The following is a 13,055-nucleotide window of genomic DNA, read 5'->3' as shown; positions in this document are numbered from 1 at the left end:
AAAGCCATGACATGGACGTGCTGGTGTTGGACTGGGGTAGATAAAGTCAGCAGTCACATGACACCAAGTTATTGTTCAACAGATTTATTTGAAATCACAAGCTTTTGGAACGCTGTTCCTTTGTCAGGTGTAACCTGGTATAATATGATTTCTAAGCTTGTAAAAGAAATCGGGTGCATACTTGAGAAGGAGAGATTTGGAAGACTATGGGGAAGAGGCACAGAGTAGGATAAGAAATTGAACAGATCTCATGATAAACCAGAATAGGCAGGATGAGCTAAGTGACAGATCTTAGTCAGTGATCCTGATCAGGGACCAGGATGTTTATTCGGAAGAAGGGTTACTGGACCTGAAATGTTACCCCTGAGTTGTCATCAAAAAATGCTACCTTTTTGATGTTTTTAATATTTAAAAAAATTAAACTAAAAATTAAAAATTTGATTTCTTAAAGTGTAACAGATAATAATTAACTAACAACTATGTACAAGTCCTTACTGTAACCAACTTTTATCTTCTATAATACTAGTCCAATAAAACTCCCAATTAAGATTTACAAAACAACACCTCTTATCTCAAAACCAGGCAGCTTTCGGTTCTTCTGTTTGGATCTTCCTCTGTCTTTTATTTCTTTTTCTTAGGGATTCTGCTTCACAGCTTACTGGCAGTTCTCCTCCCAACGGTTCAATTTTTTACCAGTCTTATACCCCAGAGCATTGGATTGTGTCATTGGCTTTTAAGATTGTCAATATATTCAATTCAAACTTGATTGGAAATTGGTATTTTTTCAGGGAGTAACTTAAACTGATTGGCCTAATTGGAATCTGCTTTTTGTCATTTCCAGGCAACCAGCTACTCCAGTAACAGGAGTACATGTTACATTGTGTCTTATTGAGAACACTTGGTGCTGTCACTGCTAGCTTTCAATTCTCTTAAAAGGTATAGTTCACCCACATCTTCATAACAAAAGATACATGAAGGCTGCAAAACACAGTACACACAAACACACACACAGATGCACCAGTTCAATCACTGTACACTGAAGAAATGCCTTCAAAGTGTAATATACTTAAAAGTTTAACATAATCCTAACCTTTAAGGAAAGGTTGTGGATACCATTTTGCTGCCATGTTCTATAAACCTCACTGGAATCTTCCCACATAACTATTAAGACAAATTAGCAGAAGGAAAATCAGCTGTAAATTGTTGACTTGAATCACTCATTTTATATCACTGCATGAAGTTGACATTTATTCCACAATGACTCTGTCCCTTGTGAAACAATTGCCAAGAAATCAAAAGACATCAAAGAAGTATTTCATGAGAAGTATCATTCTCCAGTGAAACTATTAATGAAGTACTTCATTAATGATGAAATAATGAAAGTCAAGCTCAGGCATATGGCACTTTCATGGCCTGGTTTCCAAGTTAAATTGTGACAAGTGGACTAAAACGGTGCTCAGTCTTTCAAGGGTCTCCTGCAATATCAAGCTAAAGAGGAGCATATTGTTCAGATACATAAAGAGGATCAGGGAATGAAGATCACTAAGAGCCTTGACCGCCACATGATGAAGGTAGCAGGGCATCACAGAGCTCGTGGATTTGTCAATTTGCCTAGTGCCTGTTCAGAATGCCATTCTTTCAATCTCTCATTCAGCAATGGGAAGCTGATTATAATTTTTGGGCCAAACTGAGACTCCAGAAATACTTTGCACCTTCAAGAGCTTGCAATGCTTCCTCAATTCTATGTAAAAGATAAGTATTCTTATGAGTCTTTGTGTTGAGTGTCCAGTAATTAACACAGGTCCACAGATTTCCATTTTCTTCCTCATGAGATCAGTGGGGCAGTTGGAGATGTCAGACATGAGACTTCAAGAACAGTGTTGATGCTGGTGGATAAAACAACAGCCCGATTTCCTGCAGCTAATACATTACTTGGGCCTCATACAGGCTGTATGAGGAGCACAGTCAAAGCCACCTGAATGCCATCTGTTGACCCCGTAATTCGCAATCAGCTTCCATGTTTTCCAAGGCTGCCCAGATATCTCCTCATACGTTCAACTTCACAACTTCATTACTTCCACTGGAATTTCAAGTGGGACACAACCTACCAGAAACCTCAGACTCTGAAAAGCATAATTGAGGACAGGTGGAGGGAGTTTGATGTCGCCGTGATGGGGAATGTCCAAAGGCAGTGAAGCAGAGACCTTGCTGAGGGAAAAGAATCAGTCAGGTCACACCCCTCAGCAAGATGTTCAAGGAGAATATGTGCTCACTTCGGCAGCACATATACTAAAATTGGAACCATACAGAGAAGATTAGCATGGCCCCTGCACAAGGATGATACCCATATTCATGAAGTGTTCCATATTCTTAGGGTGGCATGGTGGCTCAGTGGTTAGCACTGCTGCCTCACAGTGCCAGGGACCAGGTTCGATTCCTGCCTCGGGTGACCGTCTGTGCAGAGTTTGCACATTCTCCCCGTGTCTGTGCGGGTTTGCTCCGGTTTCCTCCCACAATCCAAAGATGTGCAGGTTAGGTGAATGGCGGTGCTAAATTGCCCATAGTGTTAGGTGCATTAGTCAGAGGCAAACATTGGGTGGGTTACTCTTCAAAGGGTAGGTGTGGACTTGTTGGGCCGAAGGGTCTGTTTCTATACTGTAAGGAATCTAATCGAGAAAAACAGAGAGTAACGATTGACACCTCTGCTCCTGTTTTGGTCAGGCACAACACTTCTACCTGGTCAAATTTCAAGCACACTTAAGGAAAACTCCCTATCAATCTACATAAGACTGAGTCTCTTCCTGTAAGAACCTCCCATCTTACTCTTATCTGCTCTCAGTGGGAGGGCCAACTAGTTTAACATTTGATGAAAAGAGAAGGCCATTGTACTGGATGAGATCTCCGTGCCAAATGTCAGTGGTCATTGCAGTTTTTGACGTCGATCTCATTGGAAGTCTCTGTTGAAACCTCTTTGGTTTAACTCTTAGGGGGATCTGCCTTGGAAATATATTGGGGAGATAAGACAGCAAGTACTGGATCTGCTCTTGCTGTGGAACAATCTGTACCCCCCTGCCTCTTCAACCTGAGGTCCAGGTGTGCCTGATAGTGATCTCTATCCTGGTTTTGGATTTGCTCCATAATTTGGTTGATGTGATCTTACTCATCAAATAAAAACAATTGAGGTTTCTCACTATTAAGCCTGTCAACTGCCTTTGGAGGCTCCCATCCCTCACAGCTTCCTCTAGACAGCCTCTGAGCCAGCTTCTTAAAGGAAGTGAAGGTTAGGTGATAATCCTTGCAGAGATTAATAAAGGTTACGATGAAGTTAAAATGCTAAAAGCCCAGTTATAGCTCATTCAAGAAGTGGAGCTTTATCAAGGGTAAGACTAGCATTGTAAGAATGGAAACTCTCAAATTCTTTTCAATTGTACTGATATCCACTAATTTCAGTCCAGTGGATGGCAGGGGGAGGAGAAAGTTGATAGAGAAATACCTAAACAGGTATTTTGGTGAAGCATGGAATCATGACACCAATTTCAGGACTTCTATGGTCTTCTGTTCATGTGTGAGCTCCAGACTGTCATTTTCAGTGAAATAAGGACAGTTTTGCCATCATTACCACTGAGAAATCAGAGCAATGTTTTAGGGACCCACAAAGCCATTACCCTCTCCTTTCCTGTACAATAGGGTGGTCAGCAGGACTTTAAACTAGAAAGGCAGCAGGAGGGAAGGATAAAAACTCCAAGAAGTATAATGGCCAAGGGGAAACAAAGCAGCAGGTTAGTATGTGCGGGAGTGGATTCAACTGCATGGAAAAGGTTGAAAGAAATTTAAAAAAAGATGAAGTCAGTAGAAGTTATTAAGTCTTCAGAACCCAAAATAGGACAAAGTGTTTGGAAAGGGTTAGGAATCTAACTTCAAGCACATTGGATAAGGGGGTGACAATGAGAAGAGGGACGGTAAATACAGCACTGAAGGTGTTGTGTCTGAATGCATGCGGTAGATGAAACACGGTAAGTGAGCTTGCTGCGCAGATTGAAATTGGCAAGTATGCTATGTCGAGCATCGCAGAGACATTGCTGCAAGAGGATCAGGACTGGGAACTGAACATCCAAAGATATACATCCAATCGAAAAGACAGGCAGGTGGAGAGAGTGGTTGGGGATGCTTTGTGAGCAAAAAATTGAATTAAATTGATAGCAAGAAATGTCAGATAATGTAGAATCTGTGTGGGTGGAGTTGAGGAATCACAAAGGTAGAGAAAACAAAATGGGAGTAATATACAGGCTTCCAAACAATAGTCAGGATGTGGGCCACACAAGATATACCAGGAGACAGAAAAAGCATGTAAGAAAGGCAAGGTTACAGTGATCATGAGGGATTTCAATATGCAGATGGATTGGTTAGATCAGGTTGGTAGTGAAAAGGAATTGGTGGAATGTCAATGAGATGGCTTTGTGGAGCAGCTCGTGGTAGACCCCACGAGGGAACAGGCAATGCTGGATTTAGTGATGTGCAATGAGGCAGGTTTGATAGGGGAGCTTAAGGTGAAGGAACCTTTAGGAGGTAGTGACAATAATATGATAGAATTTACTCTGCCATTTGAGAGGGAGAAAATAGAATCAGAAGGAATGGTTTACAGCTGAATAAAGGCAACTACAGAGGCATGAGGGAGGAGCTGGTCAAGATTGACTGGGAGAGGAGCCTAGCAGGAAAGATAGTGGAACAGCAATGGCAGGAGTTTCTGAGGGTAATTGGGGAGACACAGCAGAGATTTAGCCTGAGGAAAAAGAAGCATGGTTCAGGGAAAATGAGGCAACCATAGCTGACTAGGGAAGTCAGGGCCAGCACAAAATCAAAAGAGAAAGAGTATAACACAGTGAAGGGCGGTGGGAAGCCAGGGGACTGGGAAGCCTACAAAGACCAACAGAGGACACCAAAAAAAAGGAAGAAGTTTTTTGGTTTAAAGCATTAAGAAGAAAACATGGATAAAATAGGACATGATTATTTAAAGCCGTTCTGACTTGAAAAGAGCTCATCATAAACAACTTTGCCAAATTTGGTTACTCTTCTGGACTCATGAATAAAGGCATTCAAACCTTTGACAATTGATTTCTGTTTTTTTTAAATCACAGCACTAATCAATTTGAATGTTGCAGTGACAAAATATGACTGCATTTATGACCTTTTAACAGGCCTGTCTGTGTCTTTGTTTATTTTGCTATTCAGCTACTTTGAACATTCTCTCACAGCCAAGAAGCAATACTCAAAACAATTAAGAGGAAACAACACAAGCACGTATCCAAGCTGTATTCATTGCATTTACTTTCTAGAAGAAAAACAACAGAAAGTCATTCAAACTGAAAATGCAACAGAAGACCCTTTTAATTGCAGTTATTTATTTATGCAAGTGATCAATTGTAGTCACTTTAATCTGTCGTTTTCAAGGCACACTCAGCCACTGTGACGAAGTGTTTGAAAATCCCTTCAGGTTTTCCACATTGCGTTACATTAGTTGCACGCTTATATGGGCAGGGGAGATGGGTGGTAGTAATAAATCAGCCTGTTTTTTTTTATTGGGTTGCACTGGCATCTCTACGGCTGCTCTTTACAAGTCATTGTATAAGCCAGTCCCCATGGGCATCACTGCCAGGCGGGGCTGCTAATTGGGAAAATTTAAGCACAAGGTTTAAATGCTGACAAAATGTTCGTGAGTAGTTTTTGGGTGGAATTTGAGAGAGTGGGAGTGGAACTTCATTGAGTGTGGGAGATTCTGTAAAGGTGGGGTTACTACCTCTCCCTCAGCTGGTATTGTCAGCCTGAACAAGGAGCTTTTTTTGTCAGATCGTGACAGAATTTTACTTCTTCGTTATTTTTATACTTTGTTATTTGTATAACCTTTGAATCAAAGCTCTGTGTTATTTATTTATTCAGAATTATTTATATCACATTCATTCAAAACTAACAATATGTTCAGAAAGCTCCATTCTTATTGAATATTTTAATGCCATTTTAAGTATTTCTCTTCGACCATTGTAGAAATTACATTGATGTGATTATATTTATGTGACAATGGCGAAAGAACACCACAGTGACTCAGCAGTTAGCACTGCAGCCTCACTGCACCAAGGTCCCAGGTTTGATTCCAGCCTTGGGCGACTGTCTGTGTGGAGTTTGCACATTCTCCCTGTGTGTGTGTGGGTTTCCTCCGGGTGCTCTGGTTTCCTCCCACAGTCCAAAGATGTGCAGGTTAGGTGAATTGCATGCTAAATTGCCCATAGTGTTAGGTGCATTAGTTAGACGGAAATGGGTCTTGGTGGGTTACTCTTCGGAGGGTCAGTGTGAACTTGTTGGGCTGAAGGGCCTGTTTCCACACTGTAGAGAATCTAATCTAACCTAATCTAATATCTTGTCTGGAACTACTCTTTCCAGCCAGGTATGGACCTCACGAGATGAAAAATCACAATATTTCCCAACAGTACCTGTGAATGACCCCTTAGCACTGAATTATTGAAAAAAATCCTACACACACAACTCCCAATCTTTTTCTGTTAGAATTATACCCATTTTGGGAGAGTCAGCTCTCTAATTAAAACAGCATTCTTGACATGACTATATGCTGCACTAAATTCAAACCAGGCTGGTGGACTCTGTTTGTTCAAAGTATTGGCATGGAGGTTTGACTGTCTCCATCATCCTTTAGTCTGTGAAAAGTTGCAATGTGTGCAACAACAAGGCCTGTGTGTAAATAAATACAACTTCTAGTACACACAAATGAATGACGCTCTGAGTTTAAGTGATGATCTTAAACTGGCTTCTGGTCTAATTCTGAGCATAGTCAGAATTATTAAGTAAATGTTGTCTAAAAACACTGTCAGACCTAATGGTGAACAAGGTTTTTGTGTTTTGCAGGTATGGACTCAACAATAGATTATAAAGAAAACCAATCTCTTTGAATGATTTCCATGTGGTGGAACAACACATTGTTATTTCAGTGCCTTGGATTATTACTTTGGAGTATCTCAAGGTTGCAATCCTTTGAGGATTGGCCTGGAGTTTCCAGAAATTGGTAAATCAATCTCAAGAACATTGCTGTATGCAACATTGCACAAAAGTCATCAGCACAATAAAAAAAAATTGGCTGTTTTGTAATTTTTAAAAATATTTCTCTGTATCAACTGTAGTATTGAAAATATATTAAAACTGATTATTCTGAATGAATATTTAGCTGACAGTCAAGCATTCGAATTAGTTAATGAATCTTTTTGCTTTCCAATTAGCGTAGGAAGGCTGTGCAGCACAAGGATGGATGTGTTGGCCGATTAACAGCTGGAACTTGGGAGCAAGTCACATAATGAAAACTCCATGAAAATATTTAATTACACTGGCAATCATGATGTATCGCTATGTACTTGTCCCATCTCTTTTGCTGATCCCAGAGTTTAACAGCTGTATTATTTTCAGCTGTGTCTTCAGCTCTGGTTTTCCACCTTGAAGCTTTTTCCATACAATATATCTGACCCTCTCCCTTCCTTTAAATCAGTATTTACACAGTCTCTGTAACTTCCCAACTGAGGCCAAGTGTTGATACAACGCAGTCCGTTATTCCACCCAAGTTATCATGGTACAGATAATAGGCCTCCTAAAGATGATGTTTAGATGTTTGAATTGGTCCAGATCCCTACAGACAACTCCAGACACAGAAAGCCAACAATCATGACATGCTATGCTCTTCACAACTGGCAAAGAATAGACGTGATGAATGTAATAAAAGATCTGGGAGAGAAGCAACAGCTTTCCTAGGCCATTGGGCGGCAGGAATATCTCCTTCACCAATACGGAGTATTGCAGTATCAGATGCAACAAGCCAGTTCAGACTTTATTGACACCCACTTCCAAGTAATCTGAACTAGGGATGTGAAGGCATTTTCCATGGGTTGTGGAGTTGTTACCACTCCAAAAGTAAGAGCATCTATTTAGGCCCAAAAACAAAAGCAGCATTTTTAAAAATTTGTGCTTTCTTTGCTTCTTGTGTTCATTAATAAAAATTAATGTTAACAACCGTTTGAAAGATTCCTGTCATCAGTCATTCCCACAATCAAGAATGGCATGTTACAATAGACAATAGACAATAGACAATAGGTGCAGGAGCAGGCCATTCTGCTCTTCGAGCCAGCACCACCATTCATTATGATCATGGCTGATCATCCTCAATCAGTATCCTGTTCCTGCCTTATCCCCATAACCCTTGATTCCACTATCATTAAGAGCTCTATCCAACTCTTTCTTGAAAGTATCCAGAGACTTGGCCTCCACAGCCTTCTGGGGCAGAGCATTTCATACACCCACCACTCTCTGGATGAAGAAGTTTCTCCTCAACTCTGTTCTAAGTGGTCTACCCCTTATTTTCAAACTGTGTCCTCTGGTTCGGGACTCACCCATCAGCAGAAACGTGCTTCCCGCCTCCAGAGTGTCCAATCCTTTAATAATCTTCTACATCTCAATCAGATCCCCTCTCAGCCTTCTAAACTCAAGGGTATACAAGCCCAGTTGCTCCAATCTTTCAGCGTAAGATAGTCCCGCCATTCCAGGAATTGACATTGTGAACCTACGCTGCACTACTTCAATAGCCAGAATGTCTTTCCTCAAATTTGAAGACCAAAACTGCACACAATATTCCAGGTGCAGTCTCACCAGGGCCCTGTACAGCTGCTAGAAAGACATCTTTGCTTCTATACTCAATCCCTCTTGTTATGAAGGCTAGCATGCTATTAGCTTTCTTCACTGCCTGCTGTACCTGCATTCTTGCCTTCATTGACTGGTGTACAAGAACACCCAGATCTCTCTGTACTGCCCCTTTACCTAACTTAACTCCATTTAGGTAGTAATCTGCCTTCCTGTTCTTGCCACCAAAGTGGATAACCGCATATTTATCCACATTAAACTGCATCTGCCATGCGTCTGTCCACTCACCTAGCCTGTCCAGGTCACCCTGTATTCTCCTAACATCCTCCTCACATTTCACCCTGCCACCCAGCTTTGTGTCATCAGCAAATTTGCTAATATTACTTTTAATATATTCATCTATATTATTAACGTACATTGTAAAAAATTGAGGTCCCAGCACTAATCCCTCCGGCACACCACTGGTCACCACCTGCCATTCCGATTGGGAGCCATTTATCACTACTCTTTGTTTCCTCTCAGCCAACCAATTTTCAATCCATGTCAGTATTTTGCCCCTAATACCATGTGCCCTAATTTTGCTCACTAACCTCCTATTTGGGACATTATTAAAGGCTTTCTGAAAGTCCAGGTATACTACATCCACTGGATCTCCCTTGTTCATCTTCAGAATTACATCCTCAAAAAATTCCAGAAGATTAGTCAAGCATGTTTTCCCCTTCAAAAATCCATGCTGACTCTAACCTACCCTGTTACTGCTACCCAGATGTGTTGTAATTTCGTCCTTTATAATTGACTCCAGCATTTTTCCAAGCACTGAGGTCAGACTAACTGGTCTATAATTCTCTGTTTTCTCTCTCCCTCCTTTCTTAAAAAGTGGGACAACATTAGCCACCCTCCAATCTGCAGGAACTGATCCTGAATCTATAGAACATTGGAAAATGATCACCAACGCATCCATGATTTTTGGAGCCACCTCCTTCAGTACTCTGGGATGCAGACCATCAGGTCCCAGGGACTTATCAGCCTTCAGACCTGACAGTCTCTCCAACACCATTTCCTGCCTAATATAAATTCCCTTCAGTTCAGGTCCTTCAGCCACTATTACATCTGGGAGATTGCTTGTGTCTTCCCCAGTGAAGACAGATCTAAAGTACCAATTCGACTCTTCTGACATTTCTTTGTTCCCGAAATAAATTCACCGTTTCTGTCTTCAAGGGCCCAATTTTAGACTTAATCATTTGTTTCTTTTGTTTACGTTCCAATGAGTGCCAAGGAAAGACAGGAATTCCTTCAAGTAGGGTTTCTAACATTGTCTGGTGATAAGGAAGGACAACTCCTGTCACTTGATATTCTACTTAACATGAAGTGTCACCCATATGCCATCAAAATGTTTCTTTTGTCTTGTCCTCCCACTACATTTGGTGCAGTGCTGGGGTCCCCAGGTAAGGTTGAGGGAATCTGTTCTATAGTGAAGCCTGCTGATCTTGGAGGTTTGAGCCAATGGCCCCGAGGGTATTTGTGGCTTAAGGAACCAGACATGCTGAGAGTGCCCTGTCCAAGCGCAGACTCACTTTTCTTGCCTGCGATTTCCACGGAGTTAACTGTCATAGGCAGAGTGTAGGTGGAGGACACTGGCGCATTTGGAGTGTCCAGAGGGGAGACTTCTGATTGACCTTTTTTGTGGGTTCTCCTCCAGTTGGTGCCTGTTGAATTGAAGTTAATACCCCTTATGCATAGGCAACCTTGTAATTGATGATGAGCACCAATGTTTATGGTGGTGGAATGTGGAGCTATATGCATTTCCAGTAGTTACGGAGAATTACATTGGACCTGGGTCTCAATGGCAGCAGGTCACCAGTCCATGGAGACTGCCAGAGCCAACACAATACCGATAGTATTGGTGGACTCCTCCAAACATTGGAACAGTTTTTCAAGAGCCTCTAAGAAATCTGCCTCTTGCTCCTGTGGTTGTGCATGCAATTGTATGAAGTCACTTGTGGATGTGTCAATGAGGTCCTCTTCTGCCTGGGACTGAATCAGCGCATGGTCCCTGGCAGCCCTCTGAGTGCCAGAGCCATTGGGCATTTCTTCCTTGGCTGTGGAGATTCAGCAGTGATGTGCCCTGTGGAATGTGCTAATGGGTCTAATCTGAACCCAGTACGCACTGAGGAGAAAGTATATGAGCTGCTGGAGTCACAGGGTAAAACACCACTGATGCATCCTCTGTGGCTTCATCCTGAGAACTGAGGAGCTGATGTCTGGAGAGGCTGCTCCCTTGCAACTAAATGCTGTGTGGGGGAGGCTGTGTGGAGAAAGTCTATGAAAGTGTCTAGGCAAGTGATAGATCCTCTAATATAAAATCAGAATGTGCTGGAGAAACTCAGCAGGTTTAGCAGCATTTCATGGAGAGAGAAACAGGGTTAACATTCTGAGTTCAAAATCACTCCTTTTGGTGGAAGAGTCATATTGCACTGAAAACATCAACTCTATTTCTATCTGTTGGAATATTGTTCTTGTTGCTTACTAGTGGACATTATCATTCCGCCATTAAGGGGAAAAGCTGACCTTTTATGTCTTGATATTGAGAATCTCATTTTTTTTAATCTCACCATACTCTCCCAAACTTATCACAATTGCCTAAATCATTAAGATGCTAGGGAAATTCCACCCACTCTGCAGCTTCATTTCATTTCATGAAATGACACATTCCTTCTTTGTAAGAAATGTTGCATTTAAGTCAATTTTAATTGCTTGGATCTTACTAGTTTCACAACAAACTGTACATCACATTAGACGAAAGTGGGTCCTGCAGATGCTGGAGATTAGAATCAAGATTAGAGAAGTGTCGGAAAAGCACAGTAGGTCAGGCAGCATTCGAACAGCAGGAAAGTCAATGTTTTAGGTGAAAGCCCTTCATCACATTAGCCGCATCTGCAATAATCAGCCATCCATAAACTTCCTGAAGAGCCATGCGGATCATAAAACAGATTTCTATTAACTTATTTAGATAGCATCCTATCGTAGCACAAACAAATACCAAATGAGTTGCCTTTAAAATATAGTTCTGGATTAGTGGTGCTGGAAGAGCACAGCAGTTCAGGCAGCATCCAAGGAGCAGTGAAATCGACGTTTCAGGCAAAAGCCCTTCATCAGGAATAAAGGCAGAGTGCCTGAAACGTGGAGAGATAAGCTAGAGGAGGGTGGGGGTGGGGAGAGAGTAGCATAGAGTACAATGGGTGAGTGGGGGAGGGGATGAAGGTGATAGGTCAGGGAGGAGAGGGTGGAAAAGGAGATAGGCAGGTAGGACAAGTCCGGACAAGTCATGGGGACAGTGCTGAGCTGGAAGTTTGGAACTAGGGTGAGGTGGGGGAAGGGGAAATGAGGAAACTATTGAAGTCCACATTGATGCTCTGGGGTTGAAGTGTTCCGAGGCAGAAGATGAGGCGTTCTTCCTCTAGGCGTCTGATGGTGAGGGAGTGGCAGTGAAGGAGGCCCAGACCCTCCATGTCCTCAGCAGAGTGGGAGGGGGAGTTGAAATGTTGGGCCACAGGCAGTGTAGTTGATTGGTGTGGGTGTTCCGGAGATCTTCCCTAAAGAGCTCTGCTAGGAGGAGCCCAGTCTCCCCAATGTAGAAGATACCGCATCGGGAGCAACAGATACAATAAATGATATTAGTGGATGTGCGAGTAAAACTTTGATGGATGTGGAAGGCTCCTTTAGGACCTTGGATAGAGGTGAGGGAGGAGGTGTGGGCACAGGTTTTACAGTTCCTGCGATGGCAGGGGAAAGTGCCAGAATGGGAGGGTGGGTTGTAGGGGGGGCGTGGACCTGACCAGGTAGTCACGGAGGGAATGGTCTTTGTGGAAGGTGGAAAGGGGTGGAGAGGGAAATATATCCCTGGTGGTGGGGTCTTTTTGGAGGTGGCGGAAATGTCGGCGGATGATTTGGTTTATGCGAAGGTTTGTAGGGTGGAAGGTGAGCACCAGGGGTGTTCTGTCCTTGTTACGGTTGGAGGGGTGGGGTCTGAGGGCGGAGGTGCGGGATGTGGATGAGATGCTTTGGAGGGCATCTTTAACCACGTGGGAAGGGAAATTGCGGTTTCTAAAGAAGGAGGCCATCTGGTGTGTTCTGTGGTGGAATTGGTCCGCCTGGGAGCAGATACGGTGGAGGCGGAGGAATTAGGAATACGGGATGGCATTTTTGCAAGAGGTAGGGTGGGAAGAGGTGTAGCTGTGGGAGTCAGTGGGTTTGTAAAAAATGTCAGTGTCAAGTCGGTCGTCACTGCTAAATGAACTCATGCACTCTCATATTTACAGGATAGAGGAGGTCATTTACCCAAAGTGTTCATTCTGGTCAACAAAGATCGA

General features: G+C 42.6%; 1 non-coding gene across 1 annotated transcript; it reads left to right on the top strand.

Moving 5' to 3' along the window:
• Positions 1-2,265: 2,265 nt before the first annotated feature.
• Positions 2,266-2,372, top strand: LOC140463238 (U6 spliceosomal RNA). The gene has a single exon (XR_011954644.1). It is a non-coding gene; the product is annotated as a U6 spliceosomal RNA (small nuclear RNA).
• The last annotated feature ends 10,683 nt before the right edge of the window (positions 2,373-13,055 follow it).

The sequence above is a fragment of the Chiloscyllium punctatum genome, chromosome 37 (genome assembly GCF_047496795.1).
Source record: "Chiloscyllium punctatum isolate Juve2018m chromosome 37, sChiPun1.3, whole genome shotgun sequence".
Taxonomy (NCBI): Eukaryota; Metazoa; Chordata; class Chondrichthyes; order Orectolobiformes; family Hemiscylliidae; genus Chiloscyllium; species Chiloscyllium punctatum.
This window is presented reverse-complemented; position numbering and strand designations above follow the sequence as displayed.